Source organism: Poecilia mexicana, unplaced genomic scaffold (genome assembly GCF_051168715.1).
Source record: "Poecilia mexicana isolate PSO_F unplaced genomic scaffold, ASM5116871v1 scaffold_9, whole genome shotgun sequence".
Classification (NCBI taxonomy): Eukaryota; Metazoa; Chordata; class Actinopteri; order Cyprinodontiformes; family Poeciliidae; genus Poecilia; species Poecilia mexicana.
This window is the reverse complement of record NW_028263378.1, coordinates 23582319-23597670: the sequence shown is the minus strand read 5'-3', so window position 1 is coordinate 23597670 and position 15352 is coordinate 23582319. Positions and strand designations below refer to the sequence as shown.

Genomic DNA, 15352 nt, shown 5'->3' with positions numbered 1-15352 from the left:
ACATCGCACAGAAACAGCTTCAACTTAGAAAAAAATCCTGAAGCAAAGAATTGTGAATGTCACAGCTGCATTCGCAGTATATTTTGATTTTGCACTTATTTTAACCCTTTAAGTGCATCTAAAAGCAGCCTGGCCATTTGATGATAAATAATGAACGTGGCAACACTCTTTTACAAGCTTAAGAGAATAAAGAAGTCATTTGTGTCTCTCACAATCTGTAATGTGAAAGTGCCTGAAGCAGAAAGGGCATTTATAGTATGAAAAAAAAAAAAAAAGAGCAGACGCTTCTTAATCTGCAGGAAAATCCATTTAGGTCTTTGCCTCACTCCTCACTGCCAAATACTAGAAAATCAAATTCAGTCTGGGTTTTTTCTGTGAAATCTTGAAATTCTCACCAAGTTTATTCACTTAACTTGAAGCTAATCACTTATAAGTACAAAAATGTATATTTTTAAAAGAACAGCAAAGAGCATCTAGGCTCATTTGGTTGTCTTTTTAATCATTTAGCTAAAAAAAATTATAAAATCACAAAACCTCAGGTAAGTAAATTTGTGTCGAATGAGTGCACTGCAGTTATGCCTCAGTAGAATCGTACTGTTCTTTGTTGAATGTTGCTGGACTGTCTTGTTCACTTGGAGTCATAACTTAACCACAACAACAATAATTAACCACAATAATTTGCTGGGGGAAAAAAAGTATCCTGTTGTTGCGTTCTGATGGCGTCATAAACTAGATTTCAGCAACTGCTCAACATTTGCATTGACAGTGTATATTTCTTCATGATGGTCCAAAAGAAAAAAATACCATAAATAATCCCTAAAAGAAAAAACACAAAGCAGAAATAGGCAGAACAAAAGCAAATAAATTTTAGAATGGCCAATCAAACATTTAGTTGTGCATAAAATAAAAACATTTGTATTCATTTGTCTGAAAAATGTATTGATGTATTTTTGATCTGAGATAAATCCCAAAAATGTCCTGGCAGATTAAATGAAATCCGCTGTATGAACCTTTAAGTCAGTGTTGATGTTTAAACTTTGACAATCTTCAAGTTGTTTGTACTCATGGGCCACAAAACCTTCAACCAATTTTACTTAGATTTTTTCATATCTTAACTTTTCAAATCGGGACTTCATTTTTATCTCAGTCAAACAGGGATTAGGTGAAAAATGAATGCCCCTTAAAACTCTGTTCAGTTTGACCGGAGCCTTATTGTTGCCAAGTCTGTGGAATCTGGAAATCACATAAATAGAAGCTGACAACATGAGGTCCACTAAAATGTTTTAAAATAAAGTTAAACCTAAGCTTAAAAAAGTTAAGAAGGAAGTAATTGCAAAGCCATTGTTTGTGAACCAGTGGACCACAGTGACAGCCAATAACCACAAATGAAATAAATACAGAAAACTGAACTACCAAAATAACTCCTAGAGGACACTGGTGACGCATCCAAGAGGTATAACAAAAAATAAAACAGCTAAAGCACTGTAGACCCAATTTTCCTCTCTTAAAGTTCATTTTTCAATGTTCCTAATTCAACAACAAGAAAGAGACTGAGCAAAAATGAAACCCTAAACAAGTCCCAAGGCAAGAAGCAGTGCAGACTAAAAGGAACAACCCATATTCACCAAGCAACATCTTGACAATCCACAAGATCTTTGGGAAAATATTCTGTGGCCTCTCGAGATAAAAATAGCATTTTTTGAAGGTGTGAGTTATAGATGGTGTAAAACCATCTGTTTAAAAATAAAAATATTATACTAACATTCAAACACACTTAGTTGTACTGGAATAGTCTCTGTCTGCTTTAAAGGACCATGTTTTCTACCCTCAACTGGAACATTTTGATGAAATACATTTGGTCATCAGTTTGTGAAACAATGTGAAGCACCAATAATAGCTAATGCCTCAAAGAAGCAAGAAAACAATAAGAAAACATGGCCTGGATGAATTTCAGACCTAAATTTGGCTCAGATCCTGTCTTGACCTTAAGCAGGCCTCCAATTTGGCTGATTTCAACTCTGCAAAGAAGAGAGGGACAAAATTCATCCACAGAGATTCCAGTTAAAGCAGCGAGTCCTCAGTGTCTGATAGCAGTCGTTGCTGGAATGATGGCAAAAAAAAAAAAAAAAAGTAATTTGGAGCACATTTCTTCACAAAGGTCCAGGTTGACTTAAATATGTATTTTTCCCCCTTAATAAATTATATAATTATCTGAAAACTGCACTTTGATGTTCTCGTTTTCCTTGTCTGATAGTTGTAATAATTTCCCTACAACAAAAAAAATAAAAAATAAAAAAATAAAAATCACAATATCTTTAAGAAACAAATACCTTTTCACAGCTCTGCATGACAGAATATTCCGGAAAGAATAAACTGATTTTAGTAAATTCACAATTTCCAAACACCGGGGCATAAAGAAAAATTCTATGTGCTTTTTCTGGGTCGTGATCATTTTGTAGAGCAAGTAAAAAGTTCTAAATTCTAATTTTAATGCGCTGACTAAAAACCTCAGATGTCAAGTAGATATAAAGATGATGCAGTAAGAGTTGGGGGAGCCTCAAGCCCTTTTTCTCATACAGAGGTGTTATATCTTTGGCTCGAGGTGAATGTAATACAGTTGCTATGGGTGTTGCTGGAGAGAGAGAGGCAGAGCGTTACCATGATGACTGTTGTCTTGCCAGTAATTCAACAGATCAGATGACACTTCAATAGAAGAGCCAGAGTGTGGGGAGGAATTTGAAAATTGAGATGACAACACCAACCATAAAAGCTTTATGGTCTCTGGTATTGGTCTTTAAATGGCTGGTGATTTTGTTGTTGAACAATGTGCTTCTGTAGGACAGCTCTCTGATACAGTAAGATTATCTCCTCCTCTAGAAACTTCTGGCTTTAGGATTTTCTAGCGCAAATTGGATGACCGAAGACACGCTCTCTAAACATTGCCTCTGCGGTGGGATAAGTGCTCATATTGTTTTTTTTTTGTTGTTTTGTTTTTTTATCCGCTAATTCGTCTGGAAATAAATCAGGGAGAGGCATTTACATTTTCATCAAAGAGTAAAATGCCATACACATTACCATTATGTAATGATGCAATATATTCAGGAAATGGAAGAAATGTGGAGGCCCCGGATTTAAATAAAAGCAGCTGTGCTCTGGCTGTCCTGTCAAGATTTTCTTTTAAAGAGTTTTTTTTTTTTTTTTTTCACCATCACAATAATGTCTGGTTTCAAATGGTTTGGAGGAGCAGCCTGCAAATCCTCCTTGAGAGGATTAAAGTTGAGGTCGGAAAACTCGAGGCAATTTCATGTGCTTGCTAAATGGCATTTATATCACTGAGTCAGAAACTCATAGTAGTGCAAAGGCCTTCTCTCTGCTAAGAGTAATTTTAAACAATGCTCTGCAACATTTGTAATTCTGTTAAACCAAAGTGCTACATTCACTTGTAGAAATTATTTTAAGAGCAAAAAAAATAATAATAATAATACACTTAAACCTGTTATATAAATTCCAATTCATTTTTAAGATGTACTCAACAAAATTATTTAAGTCCTATGTAATTTTAGTATTATTCTAAGCAAGTTAATTAGCTTTTCTAAAAAAAAAAATGGGTGTAAGATATTCTGTTTAAAATTTACTTAGATTTTACACACAGCATATTTGCCCATTTCTGAATCAATTAGATTGAAGCAATTAAAACATCTGGAGAAAAAAAGCCTAGTGTTTCCTGTTTTTTTCTTCAAGTCATTTGGTTTGTTAAGGAGAAACCTAAATATACGGTTAACAATGTAGTTAGTAAATATTTTTCCTGGCAACCACATTTAAGCGTTTTTGTCTATTGCCATCAACTGCCGCACTATTACATTAAACATGCTACCTACATGTAGCTAGCTACCTTTAGCATTAGCTTTAAACTAGTGAAAGATGAAAACAAACCTTAAGTCCTGCTCCAACACAGAAACTTTATTAGCCACAAGCACCATATGAGTACTTACTTGATATATTCATTCAAAATATAACCCATATAAATATATCTGCCTTTTTGTTTTCTGCTGGACACAAATCATGATTCATGACGACTGACTGATGCGTGTGCTCAAGTAAATCCTAAAAAAAAAAAATGTTTACGCATAAGTCATTATGGCAAAAAGAAATAGTTAATTTAGATAAAGTTTAACCATTACTGAATTTTACACAAACTAATAATTTGGTTTTAACTGAAATAATTTCATGTCTAATCTTTAATACTCCAAATTCCACTTTATACTGTGAGCTGAATTTGAAAGTTCATCTCAGTAAGACTTTTTTTTTTTTAATTTAGCTTTCATTAGACATGGTCAATGCACATAATTATCATTCTGCACATTTGTTAAAAAAACCCAGCTCTGTGCTAACCCGAGCAGAGAGTATTCTTTATGTGCTGCAAGTTGAAATTTTCTAAATAAACTGCTTCAGTGCCTTAACCTTTATGTTTCTGAACGGGGCTCTTGAGCACACATTCCTGAGGAGCCCTGTCAGCTTATGGCATATTAGCAGGATGGGTCTGTTTCCCAAGGGATCCAGAGGGGTAGCTTGAAGGGATGCGATGGAAGAAGTGGAAGAAAGACAACGTGAAACGCTTTGCTCTGTCGTTTCCTTTCAGCACAATAAATATCAAACCTGCCTGGGCCACAGTGCACAGTTTCACCTGGAAGCTTTCTGCCGTAAAGTGCCAGCCTTCTGACGCTGTAAAAACACAGCTGGACTAAACCTGAGAAACTAACATTTTCCTGGACAACTTACTCCAAAGTCTGGAATCGACATATAGACACAAAAAACTGCTATCCAAATTATTATTAGTCGTTATTGAGTCCAAATTTAGCGTTGTCAATTGTAGCTAAAGGTCGTGCTTTTCCTTTAAAGCTTTATTTGACAGACATGGGCTCCTGATGTTTCTGACTGACTAAAGGGAAGCAACTGCCACCACACCGTTTGCCCTTATGAAAACCAGGAGCAAAAAAAAAAGAAAAAACAACACAAAATCAATACTGTGTGCATCACAAGCAGGGAAATTCTGTTATTGAGTATACTGCTCTATAATGGTTTCTGTTATTGACATATATGAGTTATGAAATAAACACTAATGTAATGAGGATGAGGAAAACGCTGTTTGAGGGTTTTTATTAGATCAGTTTAAAGTCAGATCCGAGCATTCTCATATCAGTAAAATGCTAATCTCAGCTGGTATGCAGAACATGAATATGCAGGTAGATTTGTATGTGCGTATATGTATGTTTGTGTGTATGTATTATTTTCATCTTTATTTAGAAGGGATATGGGAAATAGGAAGACTATTTATGTTATGAATTACTGAATGGAAAAGGTGTGTGATTATATAAGTTAAACTTCATCATGCTCCTTTTCAGACTCCATTACAAACTATGGAAGAAATCTTCTCCATAGTTACAAAGCCTTCTTTTAAAGTCTAATGAGATTTGCGGTTGTAGTACAGGTGGCAGTAGTTAGTTCACTATTTGAGCTTTTGAGATGATGATTAGCTTCTCCCAGCAGTAAAAACAATACCTCTTTGCCATGGATACGCATCATACCAACTACCCAAAACTAAAGAAGTAAGAGCAAAAAAAGATGGGACAACTGTCCTAAGATGCAGTGCCTCAACAAAAAAACAACCATGAACAAAAGAATAAATCAGAGCCACCCTAACACTGTATAACCCTCCCCCCGCTCAAACCCCCACTCTGCCCAATTTCAATATGGGGGGAGGAGAGGAGGCTGGTTGGTGAGGGTGGTGGAGATCTCAAACACTCGCATCATCATTCCAAAGATGAAGGAAAGCTCTGTGATGTCACAACTAGAGTCATGCTTGTGATGTCATCAGCACTGTATGTATGCAGCAAACTTCTACATTCTTATCATTGCTTGCTACATTACTGACGTACGCAAAGCCCTTTGAGAGTCGAACAGTGAGTTTGTTTTTCCAATATTGATTTGAACAAGTATTGTTTTGCCCAAGCATGTCCTATCAAAGGCTGCAATACTTCAACGGTGGGATGAGACCCCAGTCGTGGGATGGGAGAGCCGGATATCAACTTCCCATTGACTACCAGAGAAAGCTCCAGAGACTTGGTTCTTTTCTGGAAATGGAGAGATCCAGGTGGTTTGAAGAGAACCAAAAGGTTGCCTACGTCCAGAGAGAACTGGACAATACCAGAGCAGAGTTAAAAAGGCAGGAAAGACTGAAGGAGATGACTAGACAACAACCAACAGCAGAAGAGGTTTCCAACTCTGAGTCTCTCAGCCGTGCTGCTATCACTTCCCAGGTGCAGAATGGCATAAAGCAAAAGCAGAAAATGCAGCTGCAGCAGGACTTTGAGCAACTGAAGGCCGCTCATATCGCCAGCAAGGAAGCAATCCTGGCAGAAAAAGAAAAGAGTGACGCCCTTCAACAACAGCTCCGCATTTGAGGGGAACCTGCAGGTTGACATGCAGCTATTTTATGAAGAGAGAATCAGGCACGAGCAACATATCTCTGAAAACCTGAGAGCCGAGAAGGACGAGCTCCATGAAAAACTGTCCAAAGAGATCGCCTGCCTGCAGGAAACGGAGAGATGTCTGCAGAGTCAGCTGGAGCTGTCTGAGATTTCATATAAGGAACTAAACAGGAGATATGAAGCAGACGTTTCTGCGTTGAGACAGAAAGCAGAACATTATCAGTATGAGGTGAATTGTGAAAAAGAACTTAATTTGGAGAGAGCAAAGCATGATCACCATCTCATCAACACACTCAGATCAGAAAAGAATAGTCTGAGACAGAGAGCATCACAAGAGTTCACTCTCCTGAAGCAGCAATCCACAGAGGCAATACAACATCTACAGAGTGAGCTGGAGCAGGCTAGAGTTTCGTACCAGGAACTTAGGACTACATATGAGAGGGACGTTTCTGCTCTGAGACAGAAAGCAGAACTATTTGAGCAGGCGCTAGATAAAGAGAAGGAAGCTCACTCGCAGAACATGAAGAGAAACCTTAACATGATGAACGAACTTGGAGCCGAGCTGGAAAATATGAAAATGGCGCTCCAAGACAGAGAAGAGCCCGGGCCTCCAAGAAGAAAAGCGGCCAGGCGTCTAGAACCAAATGAGGAAAAAGAGACTATCCCTCCAAAAACCTTCTCTGACAATGCATCCATGGCCGATAACCTGTCTCTCTACAACATGGAAGCTCATGTCGGGTATCATAGCAGCTAAGATAAGCGGGCACATGGATAAATACATGAGCACGGCACAGAAGGGCATCGGCATAAATAGAGGAGCCAAACACCAACTCCTTGTAGACCACACAGTCGCCCGAGACTGCAAAACCCGACACACCAACCTGTGCACGGCTTGGATTGATTACAAGAAAGCCTATGACTCAATGCCACACACTTGGATCATTGAATGCTTAGAGATGTACAACATCAATAGGACTCTAAGAGCCTTCATTGCAAACTCGATGGGGCTGTGGAAAACCACCCTTGAAGCCAACTGCAAACCACTTGCACAAGTGTCCATCAAATGTGGCATATACCAAGGAGATGCTCTGTCCCCACTGCTGTTCTGCATAGGCCTGAACCCCCTCAGCCAAATCATCAACAAGACTGGCTACGGATACCGCCTCAAGAATGGGGCCACAATCAGTCACCTCCTATACATGGATGACATCAAGCTGTACGCCAAGAGCGAGCGAGACATCGACTCACTGATCCACACCACCAGGATGTACAGCACTGACATTGGGATGTCATTCGGACTAGAGAAGTGTGGCCGGATGGTTACAAAGAGAGGGAAGGTCGTCCGCACTGAAGGGGTCTCACTCCCAGAAGGAACAATAGCAGACATAGAGCACAGTTACAAGTACCTGGGAATACCACAAGCAAATGGTAACCTCGATGAGGTAACAAGGAAAGGAGCCACAGCCAAATACCTCCAACGAATAAGGCAAGTCCTGAGAAGCCAGCTCAATGGCAAGAACAAGATCCGTGCAATAAACAGCTATGCCTTACCAGTAATCAGATACCCTGCCGGAATAATTAGCTGGCCAATGGAAGAGATAAAGGCCATGGATGTTAAGACTCGGAAGCTACTAACCATGCATGGAGGGTTCCACCCCAAATCCAGCACCCTGAGACTGTACACAAGCCGTAAGGAAGGAGGCAGAGGACTAGTGAGGGTGAGAGCCACTGTCCAGGATGAAACATCCAAGATCCATAAATACATCAAGGACAAAGCCTCAACGGACGATGTGCTCAGCGAATGTCTCAGACAATGGGGAACAGAGGACGAGGTGCTGGAGGAACCATCATGGGAAGACAAGCCCCTACATGGGATGTACCACCGACAAATAACTGAAGTGGCTGATATCAGGAAATCCTACCAATGGCTGGAGAAAGCTGGACTCAAGGACAGCACAGAGGCCCTCATCCTGGCCGCCCAGGAACAGGCCCTAAACACCAGAGCAATAGAGGCTCAGATCTACCACACCAGACAAGACCCAAGGTGTAGGTTGTGCAAGGAGGCCTCTGAGACAGTCCAGCACATAACAGCAGGGTGCAAGATGCTGGCAGGGAAAGCGTACATGGAACAACATAACCAAGTGGCGGGCATAGTGTACAGGAACATCTGTGCCGAATATGGACTGGAAGCCCCGAGGTCAAAGTGGGGAACACCCCCAAAGGTGGTGGAGAATGACCGAGCTAAGATCCTGTGGGACTTCCAGATCCAGACAGACAAGATGGTAATGGCGAACCAACCGGACATTGTGGTGGTGGATAAAGAACAGAGGAAAGCCGTTGTGGTGGATGTAGCAATACCAAGTGACCACAACATCAGGAAAAAGGAGCACGAGAAACTGGAGAAATACCAGGGCCTCAGAGAGGAACTGGAGAAGGCCTGGAAGGTGAAGACCACAGTGGTGCCTGTGGTCATCGGGGCCCTCGGGGCAGTCACCCCCAAACTGGAGCAGTGGCTCAAACAAATCCCAGGAACAACATCAGACATCTCAGACCAGAAATGTGCAGTTCTAGGCACAGCCAAGATACTGCGCAGAACCCTCAAGCTCCCAGGCCTCTGGTAGAGGACCCGAGCTCAGAGGATGAAAGAGACCACCCGCGGAGGGTGAGAAGGGAATTTCTTTTTTATATATATATATATATATGGCTGTGAGTTTTCTCCGGGTGTTCCGGTTTCTCCCAGATTTCCAAAACCCTGCAAATTGGGGTAATTGACCAATGTAAAGTATCTGGGGATCTTGTTCATGAATGAGGGAAGAAGGGAGCGGGAGATTGACAGGCGGATTGGGGCAGCATCTGCCGGGAAACGGGTGCTGTACCGGTCTGTCGTGGTAAAGAGAGAGCTGAGTCAAAAAGCGAAGCTCTCGATTTACCAGTCGATCTACGTTCCCACCCTCATCTATGGTCATGAGCTTTAGGTCATGACTGAAAGAACAAGATCACAGATACAAGCGGCCGAAATGGGTTTCCTCTGCAGGGTGGCTGGGCTCTCCCTTAGAGATAGGGTGAGAAGCTCGGTCATCCGGGAGGGACTCAGAGTAGAGCCGCTGCTCCTCCACGTCCAGAGGAGCCAGTTGAGGTGGCTCGGGCATCTGGTAAGGATGCCTCCTGGACACCTCCCTGGTGGGGTGTTCCTGGCACGTCCAACCGGGAGGAGACCTCAGGGAAGACCCAGGACACACTGGAGGGACTATGTCTCTCAGCTGGTCTGGGAATGCCTTGGGGTTCCCCCGGAGGAGCTGGAAGAAGTGGCTGGGGAGAGGGAAGTCTGGGCCTCCCTTCTAAAGCTGCTGCCCCCGCGACCCGATCCCAGAGAAGCGGAAGAAAATGGATGGATGGATGGAAAGTGTCCTCAAGAGAGGCAGTATTAATTTCTTCCAAATGGTTCAGAATGGAGAAACAGTTGTAGTGAGAAAAGCAAGAAAACCTCTAAAACAAGCAACTAGCAAAAAGTGTCCAGGTCAGAACCATTTGAAATTACATCTCACATTTTGGACCAAAGGGCTGCACAGTGGTGCAAAACTTAAAATGATGTGTGTGTATACATCTATATATAGATCTATCTAGTCGATAGATCAATATACACATACACACATACACACACACACACACACTCACGCACAACCTACACATTGGGTCTTGTCTGGTGTGGTAGATCTGAGCCTCTATTGCTCTGGTGTTTAGGGCCTGTTCCTGGGCGGCCAGGATGAGGGCCTCTGTGCTGTCCTTGAGTCCAGCTTTTTCCAGCCATTGGTAGGATTTCCTGATATCAGCCACTTCAGTTATTTGTCGGTGGGACATCCCATGTAGGGGCTTGTCCTCCCATGATGGTTCCTCCAGCACCTCGTCCTCTGTTCCCCATTGTCTGAGACATTCGCTGAGCACATCGTCCGTTGAGGCGTTGTCCTTGATGTATTTATGGATCTCTGATGTTTCATCCTGGACAGTGGCTCTCACCCTCACTAGTCCTCTGCCTCCTTCCTTACGGCTCGTGTACAGTCTCAGGGTGCTGGATTTGGGGTGGAACCCTCCATGCATGGTTAGTAGCTTCCGAGTCTTACCATCTGTGGTCTTTATCTCTTCCATTGGCCAGCTAATTTTTCCAGCAGGGTATCTGATTACAGGTAAGGCATAGCTGTTTATTGCACTGATCTCGTTCTTGCCATTGAGCTGGCTTCTCAGGATTTGCCTTATTTGTTGGAGGTATTTGGCTGTGGCTCCTTTCCTTGTGACCTCATTGAGGTTGCCATTTGCTTGTGGTATTCCCAGGTACTTGTAGCTGTGCTCTACGTCTGCTATTGTTCCTTCTGGGAGTGAAACCCCTTCTGTGTGGACGACCTTCCCTCTCTTTGTAACCATCAGACCACACTTCTCTAGTCTGAATGACATCCCAATGTCAGTGCTGTAGATTCTGCTGGTGTGGATCAGTGAGTCGATGTCTCGCTCGCTCTTGGCGTACAGCTTGATGTCATCCATGTGGAGGAGGTGACTGATTGTGGCCCCATTCTTGAGTTGGTATCCATAGCCAGTCTTGTTGATGATTTGGCTGAGGGGGTTCAGGCCTATGCAGAACAGCAGTGGGGACAGAGCATCTCCTTGGTATATGCCACATTTGATGGACACTTGTGCAAGTGGTTTGCAGTTGGCTTCAAGGGTGGTTTTCCACAGCCCCATTAAGTTTGCAATGAAGGCTCTTAGAGTCCTATTGATGTTGTACATCTCTAAGCATTCAATGATCCAAGTGTGTGGCATTGAGTCAAAGGCTTTCTTGTAATCAATCCAAGCCGTGCACAGGTTGGTGTGTCAGGATTTTCAGTCTCGGGCGACTGTGTGATCTACAAGAGTTGGTGTTTGGCTCCTCTGCTATTTATGTCGATGCCCTTCTGTGCCGTGCTCATGTATTTTATCCATGTGCCCGCTTATCTTAGCTGCTATGATGCCTGACATGAGCTTCCATGTTGTAGAGAGACAGGTCATTGGCCGATAGTTGGATGGGACTGAACCCTTTGAGGGATCCTTCTGGATCAGGATACGTATATATGTATATGTGTGTGTGTATACACACACACACACACACACACGCACACACCCACACACACACACACATATATATATATATATATATATATATATATATATATACGTATATATGTGTGTTTATATATGTATACGCACATATGTGTGTGTGTGTATATATACACAAATATATATATATATATATATATATATATATATATATATATATATATATATATATATATCTCCTTGGAAAAAACGCACGCCCGAACTGCGCACAGGGTAAACAATCTTGCAGAGTTCAATTGTTGGGTTTGGATCAGACGGATCCAACTAACCGATGAACCAGCGCAGATTTCGCTGCGGATGCGACCAGGAAGAATGAGGCTGTGCGTTCAGACCAGTAGGTGTGGCTGCCATTCTATGGGAGCAAGTTCGTCCTGTATGTACGCCGGCAATAAAATGGCTAAAAAACTTTTAATATATGGACTGATTTTCCATAATTTAGCTTATGTATATAATGTACAGCGTTTTGGTTTTTTTTTGCCACCAACTGTGTGTGTATCGTGTTTTGAGTGCGGAGGAGCGATCAGAGACATGAGGCAGTTCTCTTGCCTCATGGCAGGGGGCGCTCATGATCCCAGATATTGTGACTCCACAACTGCAGAGAAAGACACAGTGAGTTAGCCATGAAGCTAGCCACACAGTAAATAAGTAAAGTACAGCGATATATTTCTTTTCTCTTCTCTTCCGACGTCAACATGAAAGACTACATTTCTACACTTAAACAGTTTTCTAAAGTGGATTTTCAATTGAAGCAGGAGATAATAACTTAAGGAAGACCAACACTGGACTGAAAGTTTTGCTTCGAGACAGTTTCATGATTTTTAAACGGAGTAGAAAAGACATGCCGAGGATAGACTTGGCTTTGGATGACCGGATAATTTTGTGCAGAATTAGCGGTGCATGGATTTCATCAATAAGTAAAGGTAAGACAGCAGTAAGATGTTTTTGTTTAGTTTTTTTAATAAAATGAGCGTTTTGTGGGCTTCAGTTTGTATGTCTAAATAATTCAGTAAAGTAGAAGCGGTAGCTAAACTACCACAGCAATTATTTATTATTAACATATTAAGCATAAAACGTACTACAACAACATACTGAATGTCCTGTTATTTGCGCAAAATACTTGAATGTTTTTTTGGTGTTAAATCCTAAAACATGAAGTGGCATTGTTGTCAGTTGCTATGGCAACGAGTCTGCGTGTAGCGTGGCGAAGACCTCTTTCCCTTTGCTGTGGATCATAGCACAAAATGAATGCCTACATTTCTAAGTTTCTCTGAGTTAACGCGGGTATGGATGACATGTAAAAGATGTCATCCATATCTGGATGACAGATATGGATGCCTGTGTGAAATTTCCGTACGTCCACTAACATGCATAGTGTATAAGTCGTCAGTGCCTCTCCTGTGGCACTGACTCACTGATGAGTGCAAAGATATCAGAAACAATGGCACAAGAGAGAAAAGCATCGTCTTTATGACAGAAATTCAACTTAATTTTACTCTAGTCTTTGCTTTCAAACCAGTAAAAATCATGTTAATGGAGTGTTACTAAGAATGCCGCTAGCAATGCGGTCAGAGTTCCTCTATGTTTTTATTCACCTTTGTTCCTTAGTAGCATTTGGTTGTATTCTGTAAAAAAAAAAATAATAATAAAGAAAAACCTTGACAATATGACAGAGATTTCTGAATTGTTAGATTTAGTTTGCATGTTAAAACTACTGGTTGAGTGCTTTGTAAAATAAAATAACCCCGAAATTCGCCTTTTGGTGTCAATCATGCATTTTTGCTTCTTACCATCTTGTCTCATCTCACTATGACCTCAGTGACCCTGATGTTAAATAAGAGGATATAATACCCATGTTGTTTTGTTGAGTATTCGTTATATTTTTTGAGATACCTGTATTGGAAATGTTGTACGGCTATTTTCTTTTATGGACGAACTGCTGTTAGCTAACTGCTTCAAAGCTAATGTGATTAGCATTAAATCTGTGCCCAGGCAAACTTTTTATTTCGGTTTCTCATCACAATGAATAGCAAAATTATATTAAATACATGAAGTCTTACTGACATCATCTTTAGCACTGGAGGTATATTCTTAAAGAGTCACTACAAAATCATATCTTCATATAAAAATATGACAGATTTGATTTGAAACACTTAATTTCGACAAACCCCTAAATTTGAGCAACAACAGCACTTAATCCTCATAACTACTGTGGTACGTGCAGCATTACCTGTCATGCAACAATCGGGAAATTTAAAAAAGGAGAGAAAAAAAATTGCACTGTTGATGCAGCCGTCTAACGTAGCCGTTCTCAGATGACCCTTCCTCTTTTTCCTCCCCAACACCCATCCACAACCCTGCTCACCCTTTCCCTTTCTTATCCATTACATGGGAGCTGAATGATGGTGATTTGGTTGAGGCCCAGTGAGTGCCTGTAGAAAATTGGTTGGTTGATAAAAACCCTCCTATCAAAGGGGGCTACTTTCTCATTTACATTTAGATGAGTATTGATTATTTATTTACTCAGTAGAGTGGGATTCTTTTCCAATCTTATCTCTCGTCTGTGCCTGTCACCTGGAAAAAAAAAAGAGATAGAGTTCTTGACACCGCACTAAGATAACGGCATTTTGTCGAGCAGATAAAACTTGGGACGGTGGTCTCCAGCTCTGCGTTCTCTTTTTCCTCCGACCTGATTTTGATGGGAAAGGGGAAGTTTGTAAAATTAAAAGTGATAGTCCTGTTGGAAAAAAAAAGAAGGACTGGGAATGGAAAGTGAAGGAATCTCAATTTGGTATCGAGGTGGGGATGAGTCGAATTGGGTGTCCAGATATAGTTAGGGAGAAATCTTATTCTTCCTGTCTCTGTAGCTTAAGATTTCTATCCAATATTTCCTGATATGCTACAGTTTTAAATTTGTAAAAGGCAAACAACGCCGAGGGTTTGATGTGTTCCGAGCGCGGATCCTGTCACAGGTTGCAGGGGTTGCGTATGATCTGAGCGCTCGCAGACTGTGTGGAAATGAAGCCCCTGGACATGTCTGTCATGTTCTAAGTGCTAAACTCTGGTGATGTTTGGCTGGTTGAGCTGGGGATTGGTCATGCATTGCCAATGAGTCTGGAGGCTTGTGGCAGTGTGAGGAGCTTTGTGAGACTGACTAAAGGTGTTTAGGGTGGGAGGTGCAGCATGTGGGTGCTCTGTAGGAATTGGGAACCCTTGACAGACCCTGCCGCTTCTTCTCAGCTCTTTGATGGAGAGTGAAGAGTCTCTGGAGGTGGCCTCTGTCAGGTCTACTCCTTCTCAAAGCAGAGACAAGACTTCAGCGTAACACTGCCGCGCCTTCTCACCCTTCACCCCCCGGGCCACTCCCATCCTCTCATGGTCACTTTTCATCTCTTCTGTCTCGTCACAGATGATGCTGCCACATGTAAATGAACTTGTAACCAAGCTATTTAAAGAGGATGGAAGGTGCTGTACATGTAATTGTTTTAAAGATGGTTGTGTTTTTGAATGTTGCCATGGTTTTTGGAGAAACTGACTGTATGCATATGTCTCACACCAGGTGAGTTTTTTATAGACTTTTAGGTATTTCGGGATTTTTCCAGGTTGGCGAGACTTTAGTCTTTATATTTAGTCTTATACTTAGACTTTATACTCACCTGGGATTGAAAAAATAACATCAAATACATAAAATAAATAGTTTAAATTGTTTGTCCCTTTCTTTGTAG

The 15352-nt window shown here is 41.4% G+C and overlaps 1 pseudogene; it reads left to right on the top strand.

Annotated features, from left to right (window-relative positions):
* The first annotated feature begins 6011 nt into the window (after positions 1-6011).
* LOC106929814 (uncharacterized) lies at positions 6012-14952 on the top strand (annotated as a pseudogene).
* The last annotated feature ends 400 nt before the right edge of the window (positions 14953-15352 follow it).